Raw genomic sequence first — 23012 nt, 5'->3', positions numbered from 1 at the left:
TTTGTTGTCATAAATGTTCGTGGTTGGGTTGAATTAATGAAATCATAGTAAGTTGTAAATCGGTAAATTGGTCGTTTAAAGGCGAATTGAATGGTTCCACCCACCCAATTGGACTGCCGGAGGGTATTAGGGATCATGGTAAACATTTAAGCAATTTTTTTTAACGAGCGAAAAATAGTAAAAAAAAAAGTCCAAAATTGAAGGTTAATATCAACGCTTTTTGAGAAATTTTTGAAGTTTCAGGGCCCTGTCTCTAAAAGTCTTGAAATTCTATGATATACATCTCTGGGTCATATAATGCCGTTTGGAACCATATATGTTCATTATTTAACGTCATAAATGTTCGTGGTTTGCTTGAATTAATGAAATCAGTGTAAGTTGTAAATCGGTAAATTGGTCGTTTAAAGACGAATTGAATGGTTCCGCCCACTCAATTGGACTCCCGGAGGATACTAGGGATCATGGTAAACATTTTGGCAATTTTAATTTCCGGGCGAAAAATAGTTAACAAATTCCAAAATTGAAGGCTAATATCAATGCTTTTTTAGAAATATTGGAGGTTTCAGGGCCCGGTGTTTAAAAATATTGAAATTTTATGAAATACATCTCGGGGTCATATAATGTGGTTTGGAACCATATATGATCATTATTTATTGTCATAAATGTTCGTGGTTGGTTTGAGTTAATGAAATCGGTGTAAGTTGTAAATCGGTAAATTGGTCGTTTAAAGGCCAATTGGATGGTTCTACCCACCCATTTGGAATCCTGGAGTGTATTAGGGATCATGGTAAACTTTTTGGAAATTTTTATTTCCGGGCGAAAAATAGTTAAAAAATTCCAAAATTGAAGGCTAATATATATCTACGCTTTTTGAGAAATTTTGGAAGTTTCAAGGCTCGGTGTCGAAAAGTCTTGAAATTCTATGAGATACATCTCGAGGTCATATAATGTCGTTTGGAACCATATATGATCATTATTTGTTGTCATAAATGTTCGTGGTTGGTTTGAATTAATAAAATCGGTGTAAGTTGTAAATCGGTAAATTGGTCGTTTAAAGGCGAATTGAATGGTTCCACCCACTCTATTAGACTCTCAGACGGTATTAGGGATCATGATAAATAATTCGGAAATTTTTATTTCTGGGGGAAAAAAAGTCAAAAAATTCCAAAATTGAAGGCTAATGTCCACGCTTTTTGAGAAATATTTGAGGTTTCAGGACCCTGTGTCGAAAAACTCTTGATATTCTCTGGGATACATCTCGGGGTCATATAATGTCTTTTGGAATCATATATGATCATTATTAATTGTCGTAAATGTTCCTGGTTGGCTTGAATTAATGAAATCGGTGTAAGTTGTAAATCGGTAAATTAGTCGTTTAAAGGTAGATTGATGGTTCCACCCACCAATTTGGACTCCCAGAGGGTATTAGGGATCATGGTAAAAATTTCGGAAATTTTTATTTACAGGCGAAAAAAAAGTAGAAAAACTTCCAAAATTGAAGGCTTATCCACACTTTTTTAGAAAATTTTGAAGTTTCAGCTCCCGGTGTTGAAAAGTCTTGAAATTCTATGGGATATATCTTGAGGTCATATAATGCCGTTTGGAACCATATATGATCATTATTTGTTGTCATAAATGTTCGTGGTTGGCTTGAATTAATGAAATCGATGTAAATTTTAAATCAGTACATTGGTCGTTTAAAGGCGAATTGAATGGTTCAACCCACCCAATTAGACTCCCGGAGTATCTTAGGGATCATGATATTTCGGAAATTTTTATTTCCGAGCAAAGAATAGTAATAAAAATCCAAACTTAAAGGCTAATATCCACGCTTTTTGAGAAATTTTTGAGGTTTTAGGGCCCGGTGTCGAAAAGTCTTGAAATTTTATGGGATATATCTTGAGGTCATATAATGTCGTTTGGAACCATATATGATCATTATTTGTTGTCATAAATGTTCGTGGTTGGGTTGAATTAATGAAATCATAGTAAGTTGTAAATCGGTAATTTGGCCGTTAAAAGGAGAATTAAATGGTTCTACCCACCCAATTGGACTCCCGGAGGGTATTAGGGATCATGGTAAACATTCTTGCAATTTTTATATCCAGGCGAAAAATAGTTAAAAAAATTCCAAAATTGAAGGCTAATATTAACGCTTTTTGAGAAATTTTGGATGTTTTAGGGTCCTGTGTCTAAAAGTCTTGAAATTCTATGAGATACACCTCGAGGTCATATAATGCCGTTTGGAACCATATATGATCATTATTTGTTGTCATAAATGTTCGTGGTTGGCTTGAATTAATAAAATCGGTAAAAGTTGTAAATCGGTAAATTGGTCGTTTAAAGAAGAATTGAATGGTTCCACCCACCCAATTAGACTCCCGGAGGATATTAGGGATCTTGGTAAACATTTCTGCAATTTTGATTTCCAGGTGAAAAAAAGTCAAAAAATTCCAAAATTGAAGGCTAATATCCACGCTTTTTGAGAAATTTCGGAGGTCTGAGGAACCGATGTCCAAAAGTCTTGATATTCTCAGGGATACATCTCGGGGTTATATAATGCCTTTTGGAACCATTTATGATCATTATTTATTGTCGTAAATGTTTCCTGATTGGCTTGAATTAATGAAAGTGTAAGTTGTAAATCGGTAAATTGGTCGTTTAAAGGCAAATTGGATTGTTCCACCCACCCATTTGGACTCCCGGAGGGTATTAGGGATCATGGTAAACATTTCAGAAATTTTTATTTCCGGGCAAAGAATAGTAATAAAAATCCAAAATTAAAGGCTAATATCACGCTTTTTGAGAAATTTTTGAGGTTTAAGGGCCCGGTTTCGAAAAGTCTTGAAATTTTATGGGATATATCTTGAGGTCATATAATGCCGTTTGGAACCATATATGATCATTATTTGTTGCATAAATGTTCGTGGTTGGCTTGAATTTATGAAATCAGTGTAAGTTGTAGATCGATAAATTAGTCGTTTAAAGGTAGATTGCATGGTTCCACCCACCCATTTGGACTCCCGGAGGGTATTAGAGATCATGGTAAACATTTCAGAAATTTTAATTTAAGGGCGAAAAATAGTCAAAAAAATTCCAAAATTGAAGGTTATATCCACACTTTTTAAGAAATTTTGGAGGTTTAAGGGCGCGGTGTCGAAAAGTCTTGAAATTCTATGGGATAGATCTTGAGTTCATATAATTTCGTTTGGAACCATATATGAACTTTATTTGTTGTCATAAATGTTCGTGGTTGGCTTGAGTTAATGAAATCAGTGTAAGTTGTAAATCATTAAATTGGTCATCTATAGGGGAATGGAATGGTTCCACCCACCCAATTAGACTCCTATATGGTATTAGAAATCATGGTAAACATTTCAGCAATTTTATTTCAGGGCGAAAAAAAGTCAAAAAATTCCAAAATTGAAGGCTAATGTCCACGCTTTTTGAGAAATTTTGGAGGTTTCAGGAACCGGTGTCAAAAAGTCTTGATATTGTCAGGGATACATCTCGGGGTCATATAATACCTTTTGGAACTATATATGATCATTATTTATTGTCATAAATGTTCCTGGTTGGCTTGAATTAATGAAATCAGTGTAAGCTGTAAATCGGTAAATTGGTAGTTTAAAGGCAAATTGGATTGTTCCACCCACCCATTTGGACTCACGGAGGGTATTAGGGATCATGGTAAACATTTTGGAAATTTTTATTTCCGAGCGAAATATAGTTAAAAAATTCCAAAATAGAAGGCTAATATCAACGCTTTTTGAGAAATTTTGGATGTTTCAGGGCCCGGCGTCTTAAAGTATTGAAATTCTATGAGATACATCTCGGGGTCGTATAAAGCCGTTTGGAACATTATATGATCATTATTTATTGTTGTAAATGTTCGTGGTTGGCTTGAATTAATGAAATCAGTGTAAGTTGTAAATCGGTAAATTGGTCGTTTATAGGCGAATTAAGTGGTTCCACCCACCCAATTAGACTCTTGGAGTATCTTAGGGGTCGTGGTAAACATTTCGGCAATTTTTTTTTCGTGCGAAAAATAGTCAAAAAATTTCAAAATTAAAAACTAATATCCACGCTTTTTGATAAATTTTGGAGGTTTCAGGGCCCGGTGTCAAAAAGTCTTGAAATTTTATGGGATGCATCTTGAGGTCATACAATGCCGTTTGGAACCATATATGATCTTTATTTGTTGTCATAAATGTTCGTGGTTGGGTTGAATTAATGAAATCATAGTAAGTTGTAAATCGGTAAATTGGTCGTTTAAAGGCGAATTGAATGGTTCCACCCACCCAATTGGACTGCCGGAGGGTATTAGGGATCATGGTAAACATTTAAGCAATTTTTTTTAACGAGCGAAAAATAGTAAAAAAAAAGTCCAAAATTGAAGGTTAATATCAACGCTTTTTGAGAAATTTTTGAAGTTTCAGGGCCCTGTCTCTAAAAGTCTTGAAATTCTATGATATACATCTCTGGGTCATATAATGCCGTTTGGAACCATATATGTTCATTATTTAACGTCATAAATGTTCGTGGTTTGCTTGAATTAATGAAATCAGTGTAAGTTGTAAATCGGTAAATTGGTCGTTTAAAGACGAATTGAATGGTTCCGCCCACTCAATTGGACTCCCGGAGGATACTAGGGATCATGGTAAACATTTTGGCAATTTTAATTTCCGGGCGAAAAATAGTTAACAAATTCCAAAATTGAAGGCTAATATCAATGCTTTTTTAGAAATATTGGAGGTTTCAGGGCCCGGTGTTTAAAAATATTGAAATTTTATGAAATACATCTCGGGGTCATATAATGTGGTTTGGAACCATATATGATCATTATTTATTGTCATAAATGTTCGTGGTTGGTTTGAATTAATAAAATCGGTGTAAGTTGTAAATCGGTAAATTGGTCGTTTAAAGGCGAATTGAATGGTTCCACCCACTCTATTAGACTCCCAGACGGTATTAGGGATCATGATAAATAATTCGGCAATTTTTAATTCTGGGGGAAAAAAAGTCAAAAAATTCCAAAATTGAAGGCTAATGTCCACGCTTTTTGAGAAATATTTGAGGTTTCAGGACCCTGTGTCGAAAAACTCTTGATATTTTCTGGGATACATCTCGGGGTCATATAATGTCTTTTGGAATCATATATGATCATTATTAATTGTCGTAAATGTTCCTGGTTGGCTTGAATTAATGAAATCGGTGTAAGTTGTAAATCGGTAAATTAGTCGTTTAAAGATAGATTGGATGGTTCCACCCACCAATTTGGACTCCCAGAGGGTATTAGGGATCATGGTAAAAATTTCGGAAATTTTTATTTAAAGGCGAAAAAAAGTAGAAAAACTTCCAAAATTGAAGGCTTATCCACACTTTTTTAGAAATTTTTGAAGTTTCAGCTCCCGGTGTCGAAAAGTCTTGAAATTCTATGGGATATATCTTGAGGTCATATAATGCCGTTTGGAACCATATATGATCATTATTTGTTGTCATAAATGTTCGTGGTTGGCTTGAATTATTGAAATCGATGTAAATTTTAAATCAGTACATTGGTCGTTTAAAGGCGAATTGAATAGTTCAACCCACCCAATTAGACTCCCGGAGTATCTTAGGGATCATGATATTTCGGAAATTTTTATTTCCGAGCAAAGAATAGTAATAAAAATCCAAACTTAAAGGCTAATATCCACGCTTTTTGAGAAATTTTTGAGGTTTTAGGACCCGGTGTCGAAAAGTCTTGAAATTTTATGGGATATATCTTGAGGTCATATAATGTCGTTTGGAACCATATATGATCATTATTTGTTGTCATAAATGTTCGTGGTTGGGTTGAATTAATGAAATCATAGTAAGTTGTAAATCGGTAATTTGGCCGTTAAAAGGAGAATTAAATGGTTCTACCCACCCAATTGGACTCCCGGAGGGTATTAGGGATCATGGTAAACATTCTTGCAATTTTTTATATCCAGGCGAAAAATAGTTAAAAAAATTCCAAAATTGAAGGCTAATATTAACGCTTTTTGAGAAATTTTGGATGTTTTAGGGTCCTGTGTCTAAAAGTCTTGAAATTCTATGAGATACACCTCGAGGTCATATAATGCCGTTTGGAACCATATATGATCATTATTTGTTGTCATAAATGTTCGTGGTTGGCTTGAATTAATAAAATCGGTAAAAGTTGTAAATCGGTAAATTGGTCGTTTAAAGAAGAATTGAATGGTTCCACCCACCCAATTAGACTCCCGGAGGATATTAGGGATCTTGGTAAACATTTCTGCAATTTTGATTTCCAGGCGAAAAAAAGTCAAAAAATTCCAAAATTGAAGGCTAATATCCACGCTTTTTGAGAAATTTCGGAGGTCTGAGGAACCGATGTCCAAAAGTCTTGATATTCTCAGGGATACATCTTGGGGGTCATATAACGCTGTTTGGAACCTTATATTTTCATTATTTATTGTCGGAAATGTTCGTGGTTGGCTTGAATTAATGAAATCGGTGCAAGTTGTAAACCGGTAAATTGGTCGTTTAAAGGAAAATTTGATGGTTCCACCCACCCAATTGGAATTCCGGAAGGTATTTGGGATCATAATAAATATTTCGGAAATTTTTATATCTGGGTGAAAAAAAAGTCAACAAATTCCAAAATTGAAAGCTATGCTTTTTGAGAAATTTTGGAGTCTCAGGGCCTGGTTTCGAAAATTCTTGAAATTCTAGCGATTACATCTCGGGGTCATATAATGTCATTTGGAACCATATATGATCATTATTTATTGTCAATAATGGTAGACTTCAATTAATGAAATCGGTGTAACTTATAAACCGGTAAATTGATCGTTAAAAGGCAAATTGGTTGGTTCCACCCACCCAATTGGACTCCTGTAGGGTATTAGGGACCATAGTAAACATTTCGCCAATTTTTATTTCCGGGCGAAAAAATAGTTAAAAAATTTTAAAATTGAAAGCTAATATCAACGCTTTATGAGAAATTTTGGATGTTTCAGGGCCCGGTGTCTAAAAGTATTGAAATTCTATGAGATATATCTCGAGGTCATATAATGTCGTTTGGAACCATATATGATTATTATTAGTTGTCATAAATGTTCGTGGTTGGCTTGAATTAATGAAATCAGTGTAAGTTGTAAATCGGTAAATTGGTGGTTAAAAGGAGAATTGAATGGTTCCACCCACCCAATTGGACTCCCAGAGGGTATTAGGGATCACGGTAAACATTCTTGCAATTTTTATTTCCATGCGACAAATTCCAAAATTAAAGGCTAATATCAACGCTTTTTGAGAAATTTTGGATGTTTCACAGCCCTATGTCTAAAAGTCTTGAAATTCTATGAGATGCATCTCGGGGTCATATAATGCCGTTTGGAACCATATATGATCATTATTTGTTGTCATAAATGTTCGTGGTTGGCTTGAATTAATGAAATTGGTGTAAGTTGTAAATCGGTAAATTGGTCGTTTAAAAGCGAATTGAATGGTTCCACCCACCCAATTAGACTCCCGGAGGATATTAGGGATCATGGTAAACATTTCGGCAATTTTGATTTCCGGGCGAAAAAAAGTCAAAAAATTCCAAAATTGAAGGCTATTATCCACGCTTTTTGAGAAATTTTGGAGGTTTCAGGAACCGGTGTCGAAAAGTCTTGATATTCTCAGGGATACATCTCGGGGTCATATAATTTCTTTTGGAACCATATATAATCATTATTTGTTGTCATAAATGTTCGTGGGTGGGTTGAATTAATGAAATCATAGTAAGTTGTAAATCGGTAAATTGGTCGTTTAAAGGTAGATTGGATGGTTCCACCCACTAATTTGGACTCCCGGAGAGTATTAGGGATCATGGTAAACATTTTGGAAATTTTTATTTATAGGCGAAAAATAGTAGAAAAAATTCCAAAATTGAAGGCTAATATCCACACGTTTTTCAAAATTTTGGAGGTTTCAGGGCCCGGTGTCGAAAAGTCTTGAAATTATATGGGATATATCTTGAGGTCATATAATGTCGTTTGGAATCATATATGATCATTATTTGTTGTCATAAATGTTCTTGGTTGGCTTGAATTAATAAAATCAGTGTAAGTTGTAAATCGGTAAATTGGTCGTCTAAAGGGCAATTGAATGGTTCTACCCACCCAATTAGACTCCCAGAGGGTATTAGGGATCATGGTAAACATTCTTGCAATTTTTATTTCCGGGCGAAAAATAGTTAAAAAAATTCCAAAATTGAAGGCTAATATCAACGTTTTTTGAGAAATTTTGGAAATTTCCGGGCCCGGTGTCTAAAAGTATTGAAATTCTATGAGATACATCTCTGGGTCATATAATGCCGCTTGGAACCATATCTGATCATTATTTATTGTTATAAATGTTCGTGGTTGTCTTGAATTAATAAAATCGGTGTAACTTTTAAATCGGTAAATTGGTCGTTTAAAGTCGAATTGAATGGTTCCACCCACCCAATTAGACTCCCGGAGTATCTTAGGGATCATGGTAACAATTTTGGCAATTTTTATTTCCGGGCGAAGAATTGAAAAAAAAAATCCAAAATTAAAGGCTAATATCACGCTTTTTGAGAAACATTGGAGGTTTTAGGGCCCGGTGTCGAAAAGTCTTGAAATTCTATGGGATATATCTTGAGGTCATATAATGTCGTTTGGAACCATATATGATCATTATTTGTTGTCATAAATGTTCGTGGTTGGCTTGAATTAATGAAATCAGTGTAAGTTGTAAATCAGTAAATAGGTCGTCTAAAGGGGAATTAAATGGTTCCACCCACCCAATTAGACTCCCAGAGGGTATTAGGGATCATGGTAAATATTTCGGCAATTTTTATTTCCGGGCGAAAAAAAGTCAAAAAATTCCAAAATTGAAGACTAATATCCACGCTTTTTGAGAAATTTTGAAGGTTTCAGAACCTGGTGTCGAAAAGTCTTTATATTCTCCGGGATACATCTCGTGGTCATATAATGCCGTTTGGAACCATATATGATCATTATTTATTATCGTAAATGTTCCTGGTAGGCTTGAATTAATGAAATCGGTGTAAGTTGTAAATCGGTAAATTGGTCGTTTTAAGGCAAATTGAATGGTTCCACCCACCCTATTAGACTCCCGGAGGGTATTAGGAATCATGGTAAATATTTTGGAATTTTTTTTTTCCGGGCGAAAAATAGATAAAAAATTCCAAAATTGAAGGCTTTTTGAGAAATTTTGGATGTTTCAGGGCCCTGTGTCTAATACTCTTGAAATTCTATGAGATACATTTTGGGATCATATAATGTCGTTTGGAACCATAAATGAACATTATTTGTTGTCGTAAATGTTCGTGGTTGGCTTGAATTAATGAAATCGGTGTAAGTTGAAAATCAGTAAATTGGTCGTTTAAAGGCGAATTGAATGGTTCCACCCACCCAATTATACTCCCGGAGGGTATTAGGGATCATGGTAAACATTTCGGCAATATTTATTTCCGGGCGAAAAAAAGTCAAAAAATTCCAAAATTGAAGGCTAATGTCCACGCTTTTTGAGAAATTTTGGATGTTTCAGGGCCCTGTGTCTAATACTCTTGAAATTCTATGAGATACATTTTGGGATCATATAATGTCGTTTGGAACCATATATGATCATTATTTATTGTCGTAAATGTTCCTGGTTGCCTTGAATTAATGAAATCGGTGTAAGTTGTAAATCGGTAAATTAGTCGCTTAAAGGTAGATTGGATGGTTCCACCCACCCATTTGGACTCCTGGAGGGTATTAGAGATCATGGTAAACATTTTCGAAATTTTCATTTACGGGCGAAAAATAGTTTAAAAAATTCCAAAATTGAAGGTTATTATCCACATTTTTTTAGAAATTTTGGAGGTTTAAGGGCCCGGTGTCGAAAAGTCTTGAAATTCTATGGGATATATATTGAGGTCATATAATGTCGTTTGGAACCATATATGATCATTATTTGTTGTTATAAATGTTCGTGGTTGGCTTGAATTAATGAAATCAATGTAAGTTGTAAATCGGTAAATTGGTCGTTTAAAGGCGAATTGAATGGTTCCACCCACCCAATTGGACTCCCGGAGGATATTAGGGATCATGGTAAACATTTTGGCAATTTTTATTTCCTGGCAAAACATAGTTAAAAAAAATTCCAAAATTGAAGGCTAATATCAACGCTTTTTGAGAAATTTTGAAGTTTCAGGGCCCGGTGTCTAAAAGTATTGAAATTCTACGAGATACATCTCTAGGTCATATAATGTCGTTTGGAACCATATATCACTAGTATAAAAATATAAAAAGGCAACCCCCAAATGGCACCGGTTCAGACCAAATCGGTGCCAAAAACCTCCCTAAAAATGGGCGGGATTTTAGACCATGAGTAATGGCACCGGTTCAGATCAAACTGTTGCCAAAAATACAAAGGGCACCGGATTGAACCGGTGCCACTGAACCGGCCCAAGGTTTTTAAAAAAACCGGAACATTAAAACCCTAAAACCCTTAGCTTCGATCTCCTTATCTCTCCTCCTCCTCTCCGCCTCCATTCCCCCATTTCCTCTCCTCTCCTTCTCTTTCCTCTCTCTCTCTCTTCATTCTTCTTTCTTCTTTCATCTCCATCGATCTACTCTCTCTCTCTTTATTCGTTCTTCTTTTGTCTTTCATCTCTCTTCGATCTCCTCTCATATGCAGCAACCAACACTAGTAGAAAAATATAAAAAGGCACCGAGCCATGCCCACCGGTTTTTAAAAACTGGTTTGGAAAAAATGGACGGGATTAGGATTTTTTTAATTGCCACCGGTTTAAACCGAACTGTTGGCATATGTTTTAAAGGCCACCGGTTCAAATCGGTGGCAATATAATAAAAAAAAAAATCGCCCCTATATTTTCTTTCACTTTGCGCGTTCTCTCTCTCTTTCCTCCATCTCGTGTTCTCTCTCCTCTCTCCTCTCTCCTCACTCCTCAACTAGATCTCCCTCTTCTCTCTCTCTTTCCTCTCTCCACCGTGCCGCCGTCCATTCCTCCCGCTTCCCTCTGTTCATGTTTACGGTGCATCAGTCGGACGGTCCTAGCAACGGTGGCAGTGGCGCAAGGAGCTGATACAAACCCTCCTCTCGTCGTTTCCCCCTCGCGAAATGATTTTCCCTGAAGGTTCGTGCTTTTTTCTTCTTTTCTCTTTAATTAATTTCTTTATTTCGTGATTTTTGAGTTTTTATTTTTCTCAAATTTACAATTTCATGTTTTCGGAAACCAAGGGTTTTCTGATTTTCGATTTTAATTATATATTACTCCATAGAAATTGTTCCTTTCTCAATTACATGCAGCACCGCAATTACTGAATTTTGACAACATTTCATTGTCAGATTTCTTGAAATCATATAGATCTGTGTTTTTGAGCTTTCAAATTACTAATGTGTAGTGGAGCGAACTTGGGTACGGGATTTAACCCAGGTATTTTGGCCATGTGAAGGTTGGGTATGGTGATGAGTTTGATGATGATGAGGTAAAGGATGTCTCTTGATAATTTTTCTGCATTTTCGTGATAATCTGACCCTAATTACAGAAAAAATTGAACTTGATATGGGGCTTATCGATTTTGTCTTTGATATGTATACTCACGTAGGTTTGTTATGTTGAGATTTGATTTATATTTGTGATCAATGTTGAATTTTGGTTTTGTCTATAAATCACTTAATTCTTAAGAAATAGGTATGTAGGAACTCAATTTTGGTCGAACAATTTAATTTTGAAGTACTGCTTTTTGCTCGTGAGATTTGTCAATATTTTGTGTGTATAGTAATTGTTTCTCGCATAGGTTTGCTGTGATGGCTGTGATGTTTTGGAGCATGCTGAGTGTGCTGAAATCTGTGGCAAAAATCTCAAGGTTGGTTCACGCTTTGTTTTTGTTTTATTGACAAGACCTGGTGCTTGTAAAGACTGTTTTTAGAGGATTTATTTGTACATTCTGTTTCTATCTAAGGATTTGGAAGATGCGGAATATTACTGCCCTGATTGCAAGCCAAAGTTTGCATTTGAGCCATCATACTCTGTAGCTCTACCTGAAGTCAACCCAAAGTACGCGTTTACTTCTGTTTGTTGTTACTGTTGCTTTACTTTCATTGTTATCATCATTATTAATATTGTTATGGATAATTTATTATAGATTTACAACAAATACTTTTATTATTATTACTATTATTGTTGTTTCTGGCATTTATACAACCGATTTTGAGCTCAAACAATTTAGTAAGAGTTACTATTGTATGATACAGACAACCTGTGCCATCCGATGAGGTAACTGTTGCGTGCAATGGTATGGAGGCATCATATATCCCAAGCCTTCACTTGTAAGTTCTAAAGGTTACAAAAATTATATATTATGCTCTTTTAAATTCTTTTTTACATTTTGCAAACAATCTGCTATTAATTTGATTACATGTGCTCTTCTTTTTAGGGTTGTGTGTAAGTGTGGTAAATGTGGGACAAGGAAGTAGTCATTAAGTGAATGGGAAAAGCACACTGGTTGTAGAGCCAAGAAATGGAAGCATAGCGTCAAAGTCAAAGGCTCAATGATCCCCTCGCATCAGTGGGTAAGGCAGTCCTTTCTGCTTTAATTTGAATATGTCAAAACATTATGATTATCTTGGATTTAGCTAGCGTAGTTGTCCTTTGGTGGTCTCCTTGTACAGTGTGATCATACTCAATACTCACGCTGTCGGATTTCTGAATCACTTATGATGAAGGATATGAGATCATTTAAGTGAAAGACTCTTGATAGTTTTTCACAGTATTTGTTTAAGCAAGGATATGTTTAGTGCAAAATTTTAATGAGATAGATGATATTTATGCAACCTTTGATGAATCTTTGTATTAGAAACACCAAGATCTATCATATATGGATAATATATTAGTAGGAATGATCAGTTGGGAAATGCTATATCTGTATATTAATGCATTAATTGAAGTAAAGTACTCAGATTTTGTATGTTGGTTATAACCGAGTCTAGCAGTAGGTTTGCTGAATTTAAATGACATTTCCAGGTGTTGATACAAAGGACTAGTGTTTTGTAGTCTATTTTTAATATGACTAGAAATAATAGACATTCATATATTCATTTGCATAGAAACATAAGATAATCTTTGTGCATGGCTCTCTGCATTTTTTATGTAATGTATTTAGTGGAAAAAAAGAAAATCTTTGCTAGTCTATTTACATGAGAGAATGTGTATATGTAAATATGAGGCACACTTAATATATGACTTCGATTTTTTTCTTTATTCTATGTTATATAAGCCCATTTTCAATGTACAATTAGAAAAGCTCCATTTTGCATATCATGACTTATTATTTACATTTTATAATTCTCTCAGGTAGTTGCATCACATATCTATGCTGATAATCGGGCCCCTATTGAGAAATTAAAAGATGGTGAAGCTCCCCTTTTGACAACTTGCAATCAAAAGCTGCTTATAACTGTACGATGATGGTTGTAGCTCTTATTGGTGCTCACCCTGCGTAAGTATCATGAAAGATTCTATAGAATGTATACACTAAATTTGATTAGAGCAGTAGTTCTATAGAGTGTATAAGTATACACTAAATTTGATCAGGTGTCTAGTCATCAAATGAACATAGAATGTTACTTGGACTCCTCACATAAATCAGACTATAAGTTTCTGAGTTACCATACATTTTTAATTCCTGAGGCATGTGCATATATTGTGAATTCTGAGTGCAGTTCTTTTCTTTCTCATGTTGCTTGTGACAACTGGTATCTCTCTTTGAAAAATTTATTAAGGGGACTTCACTGAGTACATATAGCCCCCCTCTTTATTATTTTTTTGGTGAAGATCTAGTGAACATATGTACAAAACCAATCTTTGAGTTTTCCTTTGTTCTAAGTTGGCTGGAAGTGGCCTGTGCATGTGGCCTGGTCCTGCCTGAGAGACTCTTGGCACTTGTCTTGTGCTACATTTCTGAAAATCAGCATAGCAACTTGGTCCTGCCGACTGAGATGCTGCACTATATGCTGTGCTAGAGCTACTGTCACTTGTCACTTCTTCTCTACCCTACCGAGGCTGTTGTAAATTGTTTATTCCAAATACTGGTTTGCTTTGTTTACTCTGATTTTTGTAGGTTCTTGTTCAAAACGCTATAAGTTGATCGATTGATTGATTGTATTGTCTGGAATTTTACTTCTTCCGTAATAATGAACTTGTAATTTGGTGAAAATATACTGAAGTCTGTCAATTTCAGGAAGAATTAGTCTGGCCAGAATTAGATCAGTTGCTTCGGGATGAGGATGATGAAGTTGGAGGAAGTGGCAAATAACCAAGCAAAGAATTCACCAAATACTACTATAAGGGCTCACAGTGAAGAAGGTACTAGACAACCTGATAACGGGCTTAATGCTGGTTGAGAATTTGCCTAAAAATTCATGTCGTTCATGCCACTTTGTTTTTCGAGGAATATTGTAATTTTACAGCTTTTTTATGAAAAACAATGTAAGTTAATATATATGTAAGTGTTTACATATCATTTTAAGTGAAAAAAATGCAAAAAAAAAAAAAAATTATTTTTTTGGCCATTATTGCCACCGGTTTTGACCAGGAACTAGTGCCAATAACCTCTTTAAAAAAGCGGGCAGGGTTATTGCCACCGGTTAACCGGTGGCAATACTTGTTTTTGCCACCGGTTTTGAACCGGTGGCTTTTTATACGATTATTGCCACCCCCCAAATGCCCAGCGGTTCAAAACCGGTGGCATAGGGGGGTTTTGAACCGGTGGCCAATTTATATTTTCGTCTAGTGCAAAGCTCGAGCACCACAACGTTCGAGCACCACCACAAAGCTCGATCTCCTTTCATATGCAACAACCAAAGCTCGAGCACCACCACAAAGCTCGATCTCCTCTCATTAGCGCAACAACAGCCGCCGCCACCACCACAAAGTTCGAGCACCACCACCGGCATCAACATCAACAACAATTTCTGGGATTTTTTTTCAAGTTCTGGCTTTTTTTTTCGATTTTAATTGTTTTTATTTTCGATTCACCAATTTCGATTTTGGTTTTGTTTTTCGTATCTGGTTTTTTTTTTCGATTTTGGTTTTTGATTTTGATTTTGGTTTTTTACTTAGGTTTTCGATTTTGGTTTTTAGGGTTTTAATTTTGATTTTGGTTTTTTTTTTCCGATTTCTGGGATTTCGTTTTTATTTTGGATTTCGTTTTTATTCGTTATTATTTTGGATTTCGTTTTTATTTTGGATTTCGTTTTTAGGGTTTCGATTTTGCCTTTTATTTTGGATTTTGGTTTTTTTTTCCTATTTATTTTCGTATTTGGTTTTTTTTTTCTGATTTTGATTTTGTTTTTTTTTTTAATTTTTGGTTTCTTTTTTCGATTTCAATTTTGGTTTTTTTTTTTCGTTTTTGATAATTTTTTATATCGATTTCAATTTCTGTTTTATATTTTATATTTTGATAATTTTGGTTTTTTTTTTCGTTTTTGATAATTTTTCAATTTTTTGATAAATTTTTTATATTCTTAAGCTTATTTTTACCAATTGATTTTTTTTCTGTTTTAATTAGTGCAGGTACAGATTATGCAAGAATATTGATATGTTCATGTTGTAATTTTTTTTATGATTTATAATGTATTTTTTTTATTTATTTATATGTTAGTTGTAATTGATCTATATTGTAATTTTGGATTTGATTATGTATTGTAAATTTTTCATTATATATATTGAAACCAATTCGATTTTTGTTGTGAATTGTTATTTTTTTCAGTTGATTTTATTGGTAAGTGAAAAAAAACCAAAAAAAAAACTAATAATAATAATTTTGGACATTTTTGGCACCGGTTAACCGGTGCCAAAAGGAGGATAATTTTTTTTTTTTTTTTAGTATTTTTGGCACCGGTTAACCAGTGCCAAAACCTGTTTATGGCATCGGTTTTGAACCGGTGCCAAAAAGGGGGGGTAATTGGCACCCCCACATTGGAACCGATTCAAACCGGTGCCAATTTCATTTTTTCACGTAGTGTATGATCATTATTTTTTGTCATAAATGTTCGTGGTTGACTTGAATTATTGAAATCAGTGTAAGTTGTAAATCGATAAATTGGTCGTTTAATGGAGAATTGAATGGTTCCACCCACCTAATTAGACTCTCGGAGGTTCTTAGGGATCATGGTAAAAATTTCGGGAATTTTTAATTCCGGGCGAAGAATAGTAAATAAAATTCCAAAATTAAAGGCTAATATCCGTGCTTTTTGAGAAATTTTAAACGTTTCAGGGCCCGGTGTCGAAAAGTCTTGAAATTTTATGGGATACATCTTAAGGTCATATAATTCCGTTTGGAACCATTTATGATCATTATTTGTTGTCATAAATGTTCGTGGTTGGCTTGAATTAATGAAATTAGTGTAAGTTGTAAATCGGTAAATTGGTCGTTTAAAGGTGAATTGAATGGTTCCACCCACCCAATTGGATTCCCGGAGGATATTAGGGATCATGGTAAATATTTTGGCAATTTTTATTTCTCGGCGAAAAATAGTTAAAAAACTGAAGGCTAATATCAACGCTTTTTGAGAAATTTTTGAAGTTTAAGGGCCCGGTGTCTAAAAGTATTGAAATTCTATGAGATACATCTCTAGGTCATATAATTCTGTTTGGAACCATATATGATCATTATTTATTGTCATAAATGTTCGTGGTTGGCTTGAATTAATGAAATCAGTGTAAGTTGTAAATCGATAAATTGGTCGTTTAAAGGCGAATTGAATGGTTCCACCCACCCAATTAGACTCTTGGAGGATCTTAGGGATCATGGTAAACATTTCGGCAATTTTTAATTCCGGGCGAAAAATAGTAAATAAAATTCCAAAATTAAAGGCTAATATCCACGTTTTTTGAGAAATTTTGGAGGTTTCAAGGCCCGGTGTCGAAAAGTCTTGAAATTTTATGGGATACATCTTGAGGTCATATAATGCCGTTTGGAACCATTTATGATCATTATTTGTTGTCATAAATGTTCGTGGTTGGCTTGAATTAATGTAATCGCTGTAAGTTGTGAACCGTTAAATTGGTTGTTTAAAGGAAAATTAGATGGTTCCACCCACCCAACTGTACTCCCGGAGAGTATTAGGGACCATGGTAAATGTTTCGGCAATTTTTATATCCGGGTGAAAAATAGTCAAAAAATTCCAAAATTAAAGGCTAATATCCACGCTTTTTGAATAAATTTTAGAGGTTTCGAGGCTGGATGTCGAAACGTCTTGAAATTCTATGGGATATATCTTGAGGCCATATATATAAAGCCGTTTGGAACCATATATGATCATTATTTATTGTCATAAATGTTCGTGGTTGGCTTGAATTAATGAAATCGGTGTAAGTTTTAAACTGGTAAATTGGTCGTTTAAAGCCAAGTTGGATGGTTCCACCCACCCAATTGGACTCTCGGAGGGTATTAGGGATCATGGTAATCATTTCGGCAATTTTTATTTACTTGCGAAAAATAGTAAAAAAAATTCCAAAATTAAAGGCTAATATCACGCTTTTTGAGAAATTTTGGAGGTTTCAGGGCCCGGTGTCGAAAAGTTTTGAAATTTTATGGGATATATCATGAGGTCATATAATGCCGTTTGGAACCATATATGATCATTATTTGTTGTCATAAATGTTCGTGGTTGACTTGAATTAATGAAATCGGTGTAAGTTTTAAACTGGTAAATTGGTAGTTTAAAGGCAAATTGAAGAGTTCCACTCACCCAATTGGACTCTTGAAGAGTATTAGGGACCATGATAAATATTTTGGCAATTTTTATTTCTGGGCGAAAATTAGTCAAAAAATTCCAAAATTGAAGGTCCAGGGTCAAAAAGTTTTGAAATCCTTTAGGATACATCTCAGGGTCATATAATGCTATTTGGAACTATATATGATCATTGTTTTTTGTAATAAATGTTCGTGGTTGGCTTGAATTAATGAAATCGGTGCAAGTTGTAAACCGGTTAATTGGTCGTTTAAAGGCAAATTGGATGGTTCGCCCACCCAATTGTACTCTCGGAGAGTATTAGGGACCATGGTAAACATTTCGGCAGTTTTTATTTCCGCACGAAAAATAGTAAAAAAATTCCAAAATTAAAGGCTAATATTCACGCTTTTTGAGAAATTTAGGAGGTTTCGAGGCCCGTTGTCGAACAGTCTTGAAATTCTATGAGATAAATCTTGAGGTCATATAATGCCGTTTGGAACCATATATGATCATTATTTTTTATCATAAATGTTCGTGGTTGGCTTGAATTAATGTAATCGTTGTAAGTCGTAAACCGGTAAATTGGTTGTTTAAAGGCAAATTGGATGGTTCCACCCACCCAATTGTACTCCCGGAGGGTATTAGGGACCATGGTAAATGTTTCGGAAATTTTTATTTTCGGGCGAAAAATAGTAAAAAATTCCAAAATTAAAGGCTTTTTGAGAAATTTTGGAGGTTTCGAGGCCCGGTGTCGAAAAGTCTTGAAATTCTATGGGATACGTCTCGGAGTCATATAATGCCGTTTGGAACCATATATGATCATTATTTATTGTCATAAATATTCGTGGTTGGCTTGAGTTAATGAAATCAGCGCAAGTTGTAAACCGGTAAATTGGTCATTTAAAGGCAAATTGGATGGTTCCACCCACCTAATTGGACTACCAAGGGGTATTAGAGATCATGATAAACATTTCAGCAATTTTTATTTCTGTGCGAAAAGTAGTCAAAAAATTCCAAAATTGAAGGCTAATATCCACGTTTTTTGAGATATTTTGGAGGTTTAAGGTTCCGGTGTCGAAAAGTTTTGAAATTCTCTGGGTTACATCTCGGGGTCATTTAATGCCGTTTGGAACCATATATGATCATTATTTTTTGTCTTAAATGTTCCTGGTTGGCTTGAATTAATGAAATCGTTGCAAATTGTAAATTGGTAAATTGGTCGTTTAAATGCATATTGGATGGTTCCAACCACCCATTTGGACTCTCGAAGGGTATTAGAGACCATAGTAAATATTTCTGAAATTTTTATTTCTGGCGAAAAATAGTCAAAAAATTCAAAAATTGAAGGCTAATATACACGCTTTTTGAGAAATTTTGGAGGTTTCGGGGCCCGATGTCGAAAAGTCTTAAATTCAAGGGAATAAATCTAGGGGTCATTTAATGTCGTTTGGAATCATATATGATCATTATTTGTTGTCATAAATGTTAATAGGTGGCTTGAATTAATGAAATCGGTGTAAGTTGTAAACCGGTAAATTGGTCGTTTAAAGGCAAGTTGGATGGTTCCACCCACCCAATTGGACTCTCGGAGGGTATTAGAGACCATGGTAAACATTTCGGAAATTTTTATTTCAGGCGAAAAGTAGTCAAAAAATTCTAAAATTGAAGGCTATTATCCACGCTTTTTGAGAAATTTTACAGGTTTCGGGGCCCTGTGTCGAAAAGTTTTGAAATTCTATGGGATACATCTTGGGGTCATATAATGCCGTTTGGAACCATATATGATCATTATTTGTTGTCATAAATGTTCGTGGTTGGCTTGAATTAATGAAATGGTTGTAAGTTGTAAACCGGTAAATTGGTCGTTTAAAGGCAAATTGGATGGTTCCATCCACCTAATTGTACTCCTGGAGAGTATTAATGACTATGGTAAATTTTTCGGCAATTTTTATTTCCGGGCGAAAATAGTCAATAAATTCTAAAGTTAAAAGGCTAATATCCACGCTTTTTGATAAATTTTGGAGGTTTCGAGGTCCGGTGTCGAAAAGTCTTGAAATTATGTGGGATACATCTTGGGGTCATATAATGCCGTTTGGAACATATATGATCATTATTTGTTGTCAAATGTTCGGCTTGAATTAATGAAATCGTTGTAAGTTGTAAACCGGTAAATTGGTCGTTTAAAGGCAAATTGGATGGTTCCATCCACACAAATGTACTCCCGGAGGATATTAGGGACCATGGTAAACGCTTTGGCAATTTTTATTTCAGGGCGAAAAATATTCAAAAAAATCCAAAATTAAAGGCTAATATCCACGATTTTTGAGAAATTTTGGAGTTTTCGAGGCCTGGTGTTGAAAAGTCTTGAAATTCAATGAGATACATCTCGAGGTCATATAATGCCGTTTGGAACCATATATGATCATTATATGTTGTCATAAATGTTTGGGGTAGGCTTTAATTAATGAAATCGGCGCAAGTTGTAAGCCGGTAAATTGGCCCTTTAATGGCAAATTGGATGGTTCCACCCACCCAATTGGACTGCCGGGGGATATTAGAAACCATGATAAATGTTTCTGCAATTTTTATTTCTGGACGAAAAGAAGTCAAAAAATTCAAATACTGAAGGCTATGTCCACCCTTTTTGATAATTTTTGAAGTTTTCGGGGCCTGATGTCGAAAAGTTTTGAAATTCTAGTGAATACATTTCGGGGTTATATAATGTCGTTTGGAACCTTATATGATCATTATTTTCTGCCATAAATGTTTATGGTAGGATTGAATGAATGAAATTTGTGTAAGTTGTAAACTACTAAATTGGTCGTTTAAAGGCAAATTGGATGGTTCTACCCACCCAATTGGAATCCTGGAGGGTATTTGGGACCATGGTAAACATTTCGACAATTTTTATATCCGGGCGAAAAAAATAAAAAAAAATTCCAAAATTGAAGGCTAATATTCACGCTTTTTGAGAAATTTCGAATGTTTTGGGGCCTGGTGTCGTAAAGTATTGAGATTTTAGGGGATATATCTCGGGGTCATATAATGCTGTTTGGATCCATATATGATCATTATATGTTGTCATAAATGTTCGTGGTAAGGTTGAGTTAATGAAATCGGTATAAGTTGTAATTGGTAAATTGGCGTTTAAAGGCAAATTGGATGGTTCTATCCAGCTAATTGGTCTCCCATAGGGTATTAGGGACCATAGTAAACATTTTGGCAATTTTTATTTACTGATCAAAAAAATAAAGACTAATATCCACGTTTTTTGAGAAATTTTGGAGGTTTCGACCTATTAAGTAGGCCGTGGAGACCTGAGATGTTAATTTTATTTTCTTATTTTTGTTTTAGAAAAAGAGATATACGTGTTTTGGCTTAACAATTTAAAGTATTGTTCTTATTAAAAAAAATACTTGTACTACGAGTATATATATCGAAACACATTGTGCTCTTTAAGAATTACAGTTTAAAACCCTCACATGTATGAGATAATCAGCAATAATCATTTTAATATGAGTACTTCAAATTAAAGCCAAAATAAACAAAATTCATGCCCAAAATGACAATTTCTCTCATTTTTATAACCCTAAGTAAAAATATAAATATATATATATATCAAAAAAGTTCATGGGCCTATCTCGCTGAAAAAGCTCAAATTAATCCTCTATAAATAGCTATGATTCAGGCCTATTATCCCTCTTTCAGATAAGAATATTTCATAACTGTCTATATCTAGCAGTAGATACTCCTTATTAAAGTCTTGCTGTGATATGCATTAAATAATTGGTGGTAAACACCTAGTTACTGGACTGCCTCAGCCCAATGGGCTTCAAATACAAGGTATCCTGTGCTCAACTAGATAGCGGACCTTATCATACAACTTTGAATTTTGAAAGTTTATGGCCGGTTAATTGGGCTTCATCTAATTTACAAAATTAACATTGTATGCACTTCATGTTCAATACATAACTCTACAATATTTTATATGGAGTATTTCATCCGTTTTTATTTAATTGACGCGTTTGATTTAGGCACATATATTAAGGAGAGGAGAGAGAGTAAGAGAGAATGAAAAAGCAAGTGGGGTAGTTTGCAAATGCAAGGTAAAATTTTTACCCCTAAAGGAAACGTGTCAACTATAAAAAAAACCTTCTGAAAAGAATTATGTGTCAACTAAAAAGAAACAGAGGTAGTATATGTTGTTTAACTTGGAAAAAAATGAATAGATAAAGTGGTATTCTATAACCAAGCTAAAAAAAGTCTAGTGACAATCTCAACTAGTGATAATCTAGGGGGTGGGATTCCTTTATCTTCTCCCCAGTCTCCCAAATTGTCTAGTCTGCTAAACCTGAGATGGGTTGAAGCATGAGGGGTTTCAGCCTTAGTACTCCATACTAATTGTGTGAGAATGAATTGACATGAATTACAACATTATTAGTACCATTTAGAGGTGATAACTCCATTAATGGCTTTTAGATTTTTGCTTTCTTGATAAACATAATGAAATAATTAAGAAGACTATCAGGAAAAAAAATTATAATTTTTTTTTAAAAAAAATGCTACTATTAGTAATTTATTATTGAACTACTCCGTACGTAATATGTTTCATATCATTAAAAAACTTGAAATAAGACTTTTCCTTCTGAATAATAAAAAAATTAAAAACTTTGATTTCTCCATTTCAATTTCTTCTTCTTTTTTTTGCTAATTTTTATTTCACAAAAAGATTTTTAAGTAGGAAGAACAATATAAAATGAATGAATACGGTATAAAGTTTTGAGCTCAATCCTCAAAGTGGGGACAAATTCCTCAAAGGCTCAAACTAAGTCTTATTTAGGCCCTGTTTGGTAATTAGCTTTTAGCTGATTTGTATAACTGATTATATTAACTGGTTTGACTAGCTGGTTATATTAGCTTATTTGACTAGGTAGTTGTAAATAACTGATTGTGTAAAAGTGTTTGGTAAATAGTTGTTCATTATTAGCTGTTTCAAAGTATTTAATACCCAAAAAGCTAATTCTTCAATAAGCTAATTGTAAAAAGCTCTTAAAATGAGGTTTTTTTAAAAAATAGCTTTTTGGAACCAAAAAACTCTTTTAATAAGTTATTTACCAAACACCCAAATTAACTTTTTAAATTGGTCAAACCTCTAATATTGCTCAATAAGCTAAAAGCTTTTTAAAAAGCTCTTTACCAAACAAGGCCTTAATTTATTTTCCTTTGTCATTCTATTTAGT

The 23012-nt window shown here is 34.4% G+C and overlaps 1 long non-coding RNA gene across 6 annotated transcripts; it reads left to right on the top strand.

The window, feature by feature from the left end:
• The first annotated feature begins 10839 nt into the window (after window positions 1-10839).
• On the top strand, window positions 10840-14555 carry LOC110682195. Of its 6 annotated transcripts, none has more exons than XR_002503387.1 (7): window positions 10840-11167; window positions 11380-11900; window positions 11997-12091; window positions 12289-12363; window positions 12471-12606; window positions 13388-13532; window positions 14274-14555. It is a non-coding gene; the product is annotated as an uncharacterized LOC110682195 (long non-coding RNA). The 6 variants fall into 6 exon arrangements; XR_002503389.1 differs by having other exon boundaries at window positions 10845-11167; window positions 11436-11900; XR_002503391.1 differs by having other exon boundaries at window positions 10881-11167; window positions 11832-11900.
• The last annotated feature ends 8457 nt before the right edge of the window (window positions 14556-23012 follow it).

Source organism: Chenopodium quinoa, unplaced genomic scaffold (assembly GCF_001683475.1).
Source record: "Chenopodium quinoa cultivar QQ74 unplaced genomic scaffold, ASM168347v1, whole genome shotgun sequence".
Taxonomy (NCBI): Eukaryota; Viridiplantae; Streptophyta; class Magnoliopsida; order Caryophyllales; family Amaranthaceae; genus Chenopodium; species Chenopodium quinoa.
Note: the sequence above shows the minus strand (reverse complement) of the source record. Positions and strands in the feature narration are given on the sequence as shown.